Below are 14,101 nucleotides of genomic sequence, written 5' to 3' on the forward strand. Positions count from 1 at the left end.
GACCAATCACGTGCCGAATTTCATACAGTTTTCGATACAAGAACTTGCATAGTGTCATACAGGGCACAAATGTACGTACAAGAAATGATACAAGAAAATGTATACAAGAAACGATATCAGAAACGATATTAGAAATGATACAAGAAAATGCATAGTGTCATACAGCCTTAACACTTTTCTACACCTACCTCCCAGACGGTGGTGGATATTACACTCGTCCTGGGCAGTATCATCCAACCGGAGCCAGCTGTTTAGCCGTTAAATGTGTGTGTTTACAAAAAAGATATATTTCTTTTTAGTTTAATTTAAACTAGATTTATAAATTGAAAAAACTAAAGTAGCTACAAGTTTTAATTTAATTTTGCTTAACCTCCGAGTGGCACTTTCCTGTAATTTTAAAATTATCACTTTTCAGTGATTTTTTTAATATGCTTTTATGTCCTTATGTTCAACAAAGCATTTCCTTTAATTACAATTAAGCCAAAACATCGCAAGTCCTGGGCCCTGGACTACTAAAGGTATCCGGTATCCGCATATCAGCAATGAATATGCGTTCACTACTCTACATCAAGAAATTTACTTTCCAATGGCTGTCACTGAATATATCAGCAAGTATAGGAAAACCTATTTAAAACTTATAAAATCAGCTAAAAAATCGTACTATCAAAATCGTCTGAGAAGCTGTAAAAGTGTTGCAAAAGAAACTTAGTCCATAATAAACGATCTTCGAAATAAAATTCACCCAGCTTAAACATTTTTCCTTTCAGACCCTGGAAATCTAAATGAATACTTTGTTAATGTAAGTAAAAATATAACATCAACAGCTTCATGCAATCGTACTTGAGACACTGTGTCATGTGAGGTGTTTGAAAATTTGAGTAACTTGATTCTGGGGTGTGAATTTCTAAAACTTTTAAGTGTGGTTTTTAACCGTTGAGAAAAATTATTTATTTAGTGTTGTGTTTATAATTTAATATAGGTATGTTTTAAAATGAGTTTTGTTTTATTTTTTGAGAAAAAATTAAAAATACAGCATACTTACAGTACTTTTTTTGAAATGCTATTTTCCAAAGTTTATAAAATTTCTTACGCTCGATTTTATATTAATAAAGTTAAAGTGGACTTTAAATTTAAAGTTTTCTTTAACTGTAACAATTGCTTTTTTTAAGGTAACACACACTTTAACTTTATTATGAAATCGAGCGTTAGTCAAAATTCTAAATGCTCACTAAATAATAACAACAATTAGGTACTTGTATTGAAAACAACATATTTTGTAATTTGAAAAAAAAACAACATATTTGCAACATAGATAACAAAACAACATGCTTTGTTACGTATTTTAAAAAACTCTCCATCATGCATGCTCCATGAGAAAAGAAAATATAAAACTAATTTCATCCTTATTGTGTCTCAGATGGTGTAGCTACTTTTGCTATAACTACTCAATGCTTTGCTACTCTACCTACCTACATACAATTTGTATTGTTTTATCAAAAAACAAGCATTTACATACTCTGCAAATTGTATATTTTTTCTTTGCATTTTCATATGAAAAAACAGCGGTATTTATCTTGAACTTTTTTTGAACAAGGTGCAATACTTAGGTAATATTATTATTAATAAAACAAAGTATATTAAATTACAATGTTAAAAACTTTAATAATATTAGCAATATTTAAAAACTTCAATATATTATATTATAGTATACATATTATGAATCAGTAGAAACGATTATATTTAAATTTGGTAAATTATAACTCCACTCGACCAGAGCACGACCACACAACCCAAAACACAAGTACGCAAATATGGTTGCGTGAAGCGTGGCTCGAAGCCGTGCAATTTACGAGACTCGCTCGATCTGTAGATCCTTGTGTCCTCATCTCGCCAATTAATGATTCTTTTGAGAAAGGTAAATTTCCAGAGTACGTAAAGACAGCTATCATTATTCCTCTTCATAAGGGTGGTGAAAAATCTAATTCCTGAAAGTATATACCTATTGCATTACTACCGGTACTCCAAAATTATTGAGAGTCTCATAAAAGCATGACTTATGTCCTTTCTTGTTGAAAACAACATTTTATTACAAAAGTTCAGCTTTTTAAATAATAAATGTACTGCTGATGCCATGTTTTCTGTACTACATGAGGTTTATCAAGCACTGAGCAATAATCTTCACACTGCCACTGTTTTTTGTGACTATGCCAAAGCTTTTGATTGTGTAAATCATGAAATTTTGATAAAAATAACTAAATTTCTATGGAATTCGAAGAATTTCTTTGAATTGGTTTCAATCTTACTTGGATAGTTGGAAACAACTCGTTAGAGCAAATAATACAGACTCTAGTCTCCAAAATATTGTATGTGGGGTCCTCTACAAACCACAAGGTTCAGTATCAGGTCCTCTACTTTTCCTTATGTTTATTAATGACATCCCTAGTTTAAAAATTGATGGAAAAAATTTTCTTTTTGCTGATGATACCAGTATTACTTGGAGCAACTCAAATATTGCTACTATACCTTCTGATCTACTCACGATAAAAACCTGGTCCGATTCTAATTTACCTTTTTTTAACATAAAACAGTAGCATTATCCTATACAGGAGCTCGTCAATCTTTACCTCTTAACACATTCACAGACACAACTGCATATGAAGCCACTTACTCCATAAGATGTGTCTACATCTAAAGTGTGTCTGTGAATGTGTTAATAACAGCCAGATCAGTATCGTTAAAAGGGTCTAAAGGGATAAACATTCACTGAAAGCGATATTATCTTTAATACCCGTGGTGCCTTCAACATTTAATGTCTGACTAAATTATTCTTTATAGGCAAAAAAATTTAAGGAATTTTGAATTAATTAGTTTTTAAATAAGTACATTTACCAGCAACAGTTGTAACGTAATTGTGTCAACTCGACAGTATTTAACTAGTTATTTGAATTTAATACCCTAGCTAGGGCATTATTTTTCAAAATAAATATTGAAAAATAACGCCCTCGGGCATTATAATATAACTGACTTCGAAATCATGTACAGTGGAACCTCGATTATCCGTCTCTCCATTAACCGTCACCTCTGTTAACCGTCAGGGTACATACAGAAGTTGTATTGAGTTATACATTAGCAATCATTTAAATGCAAAAAAATAAAAAAAAAAGGTAATTTGATTTGTGATGAGGACACAAACAGCTATCCATTGCTGACAGATAAAGAACTCATTGAAATGGCAACAAAGGCGGACCAAACCTATTCGGAAGCTGACACAGTAGCTATATTGATGCTTGGACACAAGGAAGCTTGACTGTAGCTACATTGATGAACCTATTGTAACTGACAAAGATTTGTGTAAATAATCTAGAGAAGCTGCATCGCATATGCAATAATTCATCGAGTGGTATTCTCAACAAGAAGAAGCCAATAAAGTAGATTGCATGATCTTATGCCTTATGCCGATTAAGAAATTCAGCCGTCGCAAAATATGAAGCAGCAGTAAAACAAACACAGATTTCAGAATATTTTAAATTGATTCGATTGTATGAACACAAATCCCTCTTATATTGTCAAACAAACCATACAAATGAAATTTGAGAGTTGTACTATGAATTTTTATTTTTTTTAATGTTCTGTTAACCGTCTTTTCGATTATCCGTCATACCCTTGGTCCGGTGCCCTGACAGATAATCGAGGTTCTACTGTAATAATATTAATGTCCGACTGGTATATTATTTGACAAATAATGACATGATTTTGAAGTCAGTTTGATAAATAATGACATGATTTCGAAGTCAGTTAAGTATGATATAATGCCCTAGGCTCTAGGGCATTATTTTGAAAAATTACGCCCTAGGGTATTAAATTTAAATAACTAGTTAAATACTGTCAAGTTGACAAATAACAACCCAAGTAAAACTATGGTTACCACAATTACGTTACGACTATTGCTGGTAAATGTACTTATTTGAAAACTAATTAATTCAAAATTCCTTCAATTTTTTGCCTATAAAGAATAATTTAGTCGGACATTAAATGTTGAAGACACCACGGGTATTAACGATAATATCGCTTTCAGTCAACTTATATCCCTCAGGCCAAAGGCCGTCGGTATATACACCATTGACCTCAAGTGTTATTATCCTTATAATACCCTTGGTACCTTAACTATAATCTCACAATCAGCCCATAGAAGGTGTCAAACAAATAAAATATTTGGGAATCATACTTGATAATTTATTAACAATTAAACGATTACTTTATTGATTACAGTTAATTTATTTAATGGAAATTAAGGTAATAATAATAATAATGTTTATTCAAAAATAATCAAATATAAAATCTTCCTGAGACTAAAAACATATTTAAGTGTATAATTAATAAGAATTAACATAGGAAGCCACAAGGAAATAAATCTGCACGTAGCTATAGCCCAAAGTAACTCCTGTTATTTATCCAAATCTTTACTAGTCAAACACATTTGTTTTGAAATTCCAGAAGTTTCTTCTTTTTATACCTTTTAAATATCTGGTGGTTGTTCCTAAAACAAAGACATAAATAAAAATTCTACATTGTGTACCATAAAAAAATCATAAAAATGTGGAAAGTATCACAAGAATAAAGAAAAGTCCCAGATATAAAATTCACTATTAAAATAAAAATAGTAAATAATTATTTAAATCTGACACTTTTCTTATTGGAACTTCTTTCTGGTAACATCCTTAATCTCTGACTTTTACAATTTATAAGACAAGAGATGATGAATAAAGAAAGGGAAAAGGACTCTGCAGTATACAGTTACATTCTGCTTTCATTAATCTAGAAAAAAGATCAGAAAGATAATTCAAAGTCCGAAATTGTAAAAGTCAAAAAGAGATTAAGGATGTTACCAGAAAGGGGTTCCAATAAGAAAAGTTTCAGATTTAAATAATTATTTACTATTTTAATAGTGAATTTTGTATCTGGGACTTTTCTCTTTTCTTTAAGAGATATCGCTGAAGCATCCTAATAGTAGATAACTATTTTTGAAATTCCACTTAAATAGACAATTTGATTTCGTTTTGATTCAGAGGTGTGCAGGCAGCTCCACTGGGGACGCCGTAAGGCAGAAACAACTGTCTGGAGATTGTGTATCGCCTCTGGATCGAAAGGAAACATAAACTGTCTCTTCACTATCACAAGAGTATTTTAATATTTTTATTGAATAAAAGTAGTCAAAAAAAAGGACTAGTTGGTGGAGCGAAGAGATAAAAATAGCTGTGAAAGAAAAGAAAGTACCATGGAGAGCTTATCTAGAAAATAACAGTTAATAAGCAAGGAAGCTTGTGAAAGAAAAAGTTAAAAAAGCTAAATTGGAACAGTGGGAGAGATTTGGAGAAAAGATGGAGCAAGACAGTAGTAGGACAAACCAAAAATTGTTCTATTAAGGTCTGAAAAAATGAGAGGTAAATCAGGTAGTACTGTCGTGCAAATAAAAAAAAATAAAAATGGAGAAACACTTACCCAACCACAAGATATAGTTAATAGATGGAGTAAATATTCCAAAGAGTTGAGTAATGAAATAACAATGGAAGAATTAACGGAAGCCATTGCAAAAATGAAAAATGGTAAAGTGGCAGGAATAGATAATATCAAAACACGATTGTTGAAATATATGGGGGAATCTGCATTACACTACTTACACAAATTACTGATAACAATTTGGAAACTGAAACGCATCCCAGAAGATTGGGCAACAGCAGTAATGACTCTTCTGGTAAAGAAGGGAGGTAAAAAAGTAATGTTCAAATTATCGAGGTATTTTCATGCTAAGTGTACTGGCTAAGATTTATGAATGAACACTGGAGATGAGACTGAGAAAGAAAGTGGAACATCAACTAGACGATGCACAAAAAGGTTTCTGACTGGGCACAGTGTCCAAGATCATATCTTTACTATAAGACAATGGAAAAAGCCTTTGACAAGGTACCCGGACATCACATTTGGAAAGGGCTTGAACTGTTCGATGTTGGAGGAGAACTAATTGATGCAAGTAAAATTTATGTACTGGAACATTGTGCGAGCATTCAACTGTGAATCAAACAAATTTGCTAATACACAAGGAGTAAGGCAAGGTGGAGTTTTAAGCTCACTGCTATTCATTATATTATACAGAGTCGGTATTTTCTTATCGATGGTATGCGAATTTAATAAGAGCAACAAAGAGACATGTATTTATTATACATTTAAAACGGGTTAGAAGATGTGGGACGGTCGAACGTGGCGGAACTGGGAAGGGTCACCAAAAAATTTCGGGTCGTAGGTAATGGCTTTGTCAGACAGTGTTGCCAAAGTTGTAAATTATCAAAAGAAAATATTAAAATAGAAAAAATAATATATTTAACTTTTTGTAAACAGATATAATAAACAAATTATTTAAAAGAAAAAAAACTTAAGTAAAAAAATATTGTTTTAGCCAATTTTAAGAAATGTGAAAACGTTGAATTATATTTCAACGTTTATTTTTTTATTAGTTTTTTCTTTTAAATAATTTGGTTAGTACCTACACTATTTGTTAACAAACATTAATATAATATGTTTTCTACTTTAATTAATTAATTATGCAAGTTTTTCTGTCCCAGAGACTTTGTAAACACAACTTTTCCGTCATAAGATCAGACAGAAGGACAAAAATGAGGTGTAAGAGTGAAAGCTCTTAACCCAAGGATGTTATTAAAGTGAGAAACTTGATCGCACAAGTACTATTTTAAAGTCTCCGAAATAGTACAAGCGACATATTATTCGACGCGCCGTAGCAAGATGCTTCCGGTATTAGTCAAGTCAGTCCGTCCGACAAAAAAATAGAATGACAAATGATGTGTCGAATGAGAGCTTATAACCCAAAGATGGCATTAGAAGTAAGAAATTTGACCTTGGACTTCCGTTTATAGAGTTACAACCGGGAGTACGGTTTTAATGACGCCGAATTAATACAAGCAATGTATTATTTAACACGCTTTAGCAAGACGAAAACAAATGTATTGTACTATTTCGGTGATTTTAAAACAGTACTTCCGGTTGCAACTGATACCATCTTTGGGTTATAAGATCTAATTTGATACCTTGTCTTCGTATTGCTAAAGCGCATCGAATAATATGTCGCTTGTACTATTTCGGCGGCTTTAAAACACTACTTCCAGTTTCAACTCTGCAACCGGAAGTGTGAAGTCCAATTTCTCAGCTTTAATACCATCCTTAATTCGACACCTCATACTTACTACGTACTACGTGGCGTTACAACCCTTCGTGGGTTTTAGCCCACTCGACAGCATGCCTTCACTCTTCTCTGTCTTAGACAATCTCTGTCCAGTTCTCCACGCCCGTAGCTTTCAGGTCTCCTGCTATATTATCTTGCTACCGGAGTTGAGTGTTTTAATAAAGTAGGAGTTATATTCGATAGACAGACGGACGGACAGACTTGCACAAAGCCGGAAAAATATAATGGTTTTCGTCTTGCTAAAGCGCGTCCAATAATAAGTCGTTTATAATATTTATTGGGCGACTTTAAAATAGTACTTCAAGTTTCAACTCTAAAACTGGAAGTGCAAGGTCAAATTGCTCACCTTAATAAGATCGTTAGGTAATGAACTTTCATTCGACAGCTCATTTGTCCTGTCTTATCTAATGACGGAAAAGTTGTGTTTACAAAGTCTCTGAGAGAAACAGACATGCGTATCTAATTAATTATCCATCAAAGTAGAAAAAAAAATAATACAGTGATGAGCGCGCTAATAACCGGTTAAATAACGCAAAAGATGGAAAACTTAATACGTTGTGAAATAAAAAGAGATGAAACTAGTAGATGTGTAAAATTATCGATAGGAACCTATAAGTTTACATTACATCAGGTACCTACATAGTTTCCCTCCTTTAGACGTCTGTGACAGAAAACATTTAGAATTTTATAAAATTCTGCTGTCACGGTTAGATTTGTTATACTCCTCAGATATGTCTAATGGTGCGAAACTATGTAATGTTATGTAAATTTATAGGTTCCTATCGATAATTTTACATCTCTATTAGTTTCATCTCTTTTTATTTCACAACGTATTATGCTTTCCATCTTTTGCGTTATTTTGCCGGTTCTTAATAGCGCACTCATTACTGTACCTATATTATTTTTTGTGAACAAATAAGTACATCTACTAAACAAATTATTTAAAAGAAAAATATAAGTAAAAAAATAAACGTTGAATTATAATTCAACGTTTTCACATTTTTTTAAAATGGGTGAAAACAATATTTTGATATTTTTAAATAATTTGTTTATTATATCTATCTGTTTACAAAATGTTAACTATATTATTTTTTCTACTTTAATATTTTCTTTTGATAATTTCCAAATTCGGCAACGCTGTCTGACAAAGCCATACCTACAACGCCCAATCTTCGGCTACTTCGGCCGCCCAATATCTTCTAACCCGTTTTAAATGTATAATAAATGCATGTCTCTTTGTTGCTCTTATTAAATACCCATACCATCGATAAGAAAATACCGACTCTGTATATATATATATATATATATATATATATATATATATATATATATATATATATATATATATATATATATATATATATGAATGAACCAATAAAAAAAATGCAGTAGAGTCCCGAAAATTAGATTTAGGTTACCATTGATTAAAAAGTATAACTCTGAGTAAATGTGTATTTGCAGATGACATTGCATTGATACCAAGTTCAGAGAAATCTTTACAAAGCAACCTAAATTTATAGACGAGAGAACTTGCAGACAAAGGAATGAAAATAAAATTAGCAAAGACTAAAACTTTACTTATTTCCAAGACACCGAGAGAAATCCATATAAACCTAGACGGAAATTTAGTAGAACATATGAATGATTTTGAATATTTATAAACTATAATAGACAAAAAATGCAAAAAAAATTAACAACAGAATTGCTAAAACATCACGATTATATCACTCCCTCACTACAGGTTTCATTAGCAAAAGAGAAATTAGTGAGAAGACAAAAGGGACAGTATATTATATACCTCCCTTCTCTGCTTCATGGAAGTGAAACATGGCTGGCTTTCCTAATAATTAAGCTTCAATTATCACATCTTTATTATTATTGTAGACATTTAAAATCCTTATTAATTGAATTACATTAAACTTACCACTTATAAAATGTTTACTTTTCATATTTTAATTTTAGTTCCGTTATATCTACGGTGACCATATCTTTTTAAAGAAAAAAAAGTACAAAAAACAAAAATGTATTAAAAACGCAAAATGTATCTTGTTATCGGACAAATATAACTTTTTGGCATTAAAAAATAAATGAACTATGTAGCTAAACATAAAAAATTATATCAATTAAACTAAATATAACACATTACATTCACTTTGAAAAAGTTACAAGCCTGTAATTAAGAGTTTTTAGATGAGAGACCTGGAATAGCCTCATCTTCTTCCGGTTTTTTGCATCATTCATATTTTTCTGAACTTAAAATTAATTTAAGAAGCCGGCTTCGACTGAAGTAAATGAAACATTTCATACAAGTCTCATCAAAATTTGCGTTCACCAGCATCGCTGCCTTGAGAGTGGATATGGACATTTGTGACTTTTCCGACGGCCAATAATAATTATTTATTACAGAAAATAAACACTCGATAGCCGCACTAGTACCCGGAAGGGAAAAAATAAATTCGCATAATAATTGTAAGTTTTTCAGTTTGAATTGATCTACACACTTAAAAACTTTAAGCCATCGATCCTGAATATTTTTTTCTTTTCTGTTCCACTCAGCAATTTTTTCACTTGTAGCCACGTCTTTCAAAATTCCCAGTTCGTCAAAGAGTTGATCTTCGTTTAACATGGTTGCCTTGATATACAATTTAAAAGCTTCTAGAGAATAACAAACATCGTTCCATGTTATTTCACTTCTTATGCGAGCTCCACACTCTCGCCGTAGTCGATCGAGGTTCAACAAGTACGAAAGTTTAGACGGCCACCTTGTGTAACTTTGCCTCACTTCGTTCTACTTCCATTTTCTGTCGGTCTGGTCAAAGGGATCTTTGTCGGTATCGCACCGCTCTTTGTCGGTATCGCACTTCCTCGCGAAGTAGAACGAGTGTGTAGAGAGGGTACTTCGGACAACTTTGGCGAAGTAACTTCGCCGAGAGTGTGGAGCCCACTTTAGATCTATGCTTTTGAATAGTTTAAATTCATGAAAATTTGTACTCCAGTTTTCTAGGTAGGTTACACATTTTGTGTAAAAATGTTTCACTTGTGCAGTGAAGTTTTGTGTACGACCACCGCACCATAAGCCTGATGTCTCACACACTTAAAAATGTTTTTAAAGATCATTCATAAACGCATTTACCACACTTGATATGAATATTGAAGAAACCCACTTTGGATTTACATTACTAATCCAGAGATGCTTGGATGTGAACCAGTATATGTACGTCTGTTTCATAGATTACAACAAGGCTTTCGATAAAGTCCGCCACAAAGAGCTAATGGACGTCCTCAAAGCAAAACAATTACAATACAATGACCTTTGAATTATAACAAATCTATATTATAAACAGCAGGCACACATACGCATTAACGAACACACATCAGAAGAGTCCAAAATTAAAAGAGGAGTGCGACAGGGGTGTGTATTGTCACTACTACTATTAAATACATACTCTGAAGAAATTATGAAAAAAGTTCTTGAGGAAGAAACAGCAGGAATAAAGGTACCTAAATGGAACGCCAATTAACAACATTAGATATGCGGACGACACTATCATAATAGCGGAAAACCTCCAAGACCTCCAAAAGCTAATGAGCAAGATAGTTGAGTATGGAGAACAATATGGATTATCAGTAAACATCAAGAAAACTAAATTTATGAGGATATCAAAAACCCAGAATAATGATAAAAGCCTGAATTTAGAACAAGTTGAAAACTACAACTATCTTGGCACAATAATTAATCACACAAACGATTACTCCAAAGAAATTAAAGTTCGAATAGAGAAGGCAAGAACCAACTTCAATAAAATGAGAAAGGTAGTTTGTGCAAGAGAACTGAAATAATTAAGACTTGAGAGTTAGGCTGGCAAGTTCGACTACTAAAAAGTTGGAAGCATTTGAACTGTGGGTGAAGGTACCTGAAGATCGCATGGAAATATTGGAAACCATCAAGACACAAAAGCTGCAATACCTGGAACAGTATACAAAGAAATTTGTTTAAAAGTAGTAAAAGATAAAAATATTCATTTTTTAGAAAAAATAAGTACATTCGCGTGTCCTTAGAAAGGTTTTAAAGTACATTAGGACAATATTTAAAAATAAGTACTGTCCTACTTAAATAAGTACATATGGTCACCGTAGTTATATCTGTTCTTCTTGTGGCTTTTATCCATTGTCCCCGGCTTTGTTTGGATAATTCATTTAAATGTATTGCATGGGGAGCCTTTGGAACAGTACAAAATAAGACTTTTCCCTGTATGCCCTACTCCCACAATTTACAACAATACAAGTTACATGTATAAGCTTCCCAAGAAAGAAAAACTGATAACTGCTATGGACTAATTCAGTTCTGTAGGCGATAAACTACTTTATATTTGATTTGCTATCACAATTTCGCTGCACAATCGACAATAAAAAATAAAAACAAACAGGATATTCTTTACAAATGTAAATATTAGGATTAGGTTATGTTATGTGCCCCCAGTTAGAGGACCGCCTAAAAGGAGGACTTCGCAGATCGTGCCGTGACGTCATCACCCACATGTGATTTGTGCTGTTGCTGTTTGATTGTTTTGGTATAACATAACATAACCTAAGAAATTATTTTTTGGCAGTCTGCTGTTGATTCGTATTTTAATAATTATTGTGGGTTTCTTTCTTAAAAAATAAAGGAAAATGGGAGTGTTTTGCCGTGAGTGTAATAAGGAGTTTCGGACTCAATCGGCACAATAGAAACGTGCATACAAAGTATGCAAACTATATAGAATATGAAACTCCTCAAAGATATTGCTGCAAGGAATGTAACTTTTTTTTCAATTTTACTTATGTGCTCATTTATTGGAGAAACACGACCATGTTACAGAATTAGTGAATCTTCAGTTTAAAGACTTAGTTTTAGCTAAACTCGTAAATTGTATTTGTTATTAAATAACAATAACAAGATTACAATTTACTATTTTTCTGACTCTATGTAAGCTTTGTCTAGAAAATTGTAAAATTTTCAGTAACAATAAAGCACATTTCAATTCTATAATAAATTATTTTCTTTCACATTTTTGTTTTATTCTACATAATCTCTCGTTAATGTAACTCTGCAAAATTTCTTCATGATAATTTGAAAAAAATATTTTTTTGACAAATTCAAATGTCGCTTTTCAATCTATTCAATCAGATATAGCGACCCTAACTGAAAATAAGGTCACTTTCGACTTTATGTTTGTCCCATTGCATTCGGGTATACAAGGAAATAACAGAAGCAGATCAACTAGCTGTTTACTGGAAAGTGCAAGCAAGGGACAGAACAGAATGGCGTAGAACGCTTGAGAAGATCGAGGCTCTTTAAGGGCTGTAACACCAAGATGATGATGATCAACTAGCCTGCTCGACATCCTTCTGCCAGGACTCCATTCATATTAACGAGGTTTCTACTTATGATTTGAAGTTAGAAATAAAATGTAATGGGTTAAGTGCGTGGCAAAATAAGTGGAGTACACCATAAAACAAACTCAAAGAAATTAAACAATTAGTGAAACCGTGGCTTCGGCCAACAGCAGATAGACCCGACCAAGTGAAAATAACACATTTGCGGCTGGGACACAGTAACTTAACCCATAAGCACCTATTTACGCGAACTGTGCCACCAATATGCGAAAATTGCCAAACAAAGCTCTCTGTGAAGCATATATTAATTCAGTGCAAAATATATGAAGCTACAATAAAAAGCACAATATCCCAAAGTATATAAAGGAAGCCTTAGGAGTAAACATGAATGTAAGTTATATAAAAGACACTAGATTATACTTATTGTCAGCTATTGTAACTTTACCTGTATTATGTTTTTATGTCACTAATATCCCTTGTGGTTGCAGCGTAAAATAAATAAAAAGAATATTTGTTTCTATAGAGTAATACTAAGATTACTTAAAATATCTTCAATTTGTGTAAACTGTTTATCTTGGCCTTTCTAAAAATTCTTAAGCATAAATTATATGTTATTTTGTTTTTATTAAATGTAATTTTTTGAGCAGAGTTATCAAATATTAAATTAGATGTTGGATCATAATTTGAGAATACAAACCTATAGTATGTAGCTAGAATGTCAGATTATAGATGCTTGTGATTCTCAAAAATGTACCTTGTAAAAAAAGGATACAAAAAAATACAAAGTTATAAAACAATAAACATCTAAAACATGTACTGGATGTATAATAAAATTCTCAAAATTTTCAATAAATATATAGGATATGGGAAGACTGACAATTTCGTGATGCTTCCTGGATATGTTTTAAATACTTTAAAATAATACTTTTATACATATTTTTGTGCGAAATATAAATAATTCTGTATTATTGCTGTTTAAAGTCAAATCGTAGTAATGGGCAAATGGTAGTAATGGTAACAAATATCTGTTACTTGGACAGTCTGATTATCTACTGATGCTATTTTTAATGAGTTCACTAAACCATCCAAACTATCCACAAATACATCCTTTTTGTATATGGAAGAAGAGGTTTTGTATTTTAGCCAATGTAAGTGGAACACACTTGAACTGATTCAATTGTTATATCGCACAGAAATAATCCATATCATACACAGAGAGAGAGAGAGAGGGAGAGATCAAAATGAAGATAATTTTGGAGATGTTTTCTAATCTTATAGAATATTTTTGTGTTATGGGACATGGGGAAATAGAAAAATGATTAATATACACCTATGATATTTTTTATTATTTACTTATTTGTCATTTGCAGTTTAATTTTTAAATTGAATAAATCCACTTCTTATCTGTGTCTCCCTTCTACCCTTTTATCTGGCATACTTCTGTTGTGCCCTTTCCTCATCTTTTTCTATGTG

At 32.1% G+C, this 14,101-nt stretch overlaps 1 long non-coding RNA gene across 1 annotated transcript; it reads right to left on the reverse strand.

Moving 5' to 3' along the window:
• Positions 1-4,219: 4,219 nt before the first annotated feature.
• Positions 4,220-13,885, reverse strand: LOC126882135 (uncharacterized). Its single transcript, XR_007697160.1, has 2 exons — positions 9,177-13,885; positions 4,220-4,537 (listed from the first exon to the last, which is right to left on the reverse strand). It is a non-coding gene; the product is annotated as an uncharacterized LOC126882135 (long non-coding RNA).
• Between the last annotated feature and the right edge of the window lie 216 nt (positions 13,886-14,101).

The sequence above is a fragment of the Diabrotica virgifera genome, chromosome 3 (genome assembly GCF_917563875.1).
Source record: "Diabrotica virgifera virgifera chromosome 3, PGI_DIABVI_V3a".
NCBI lineage: Eukaryota > Metazoa > Arthropoda > Insecta > Coleoptera > Chrysomelidae > Diabrotica > Diabrotica virgifera.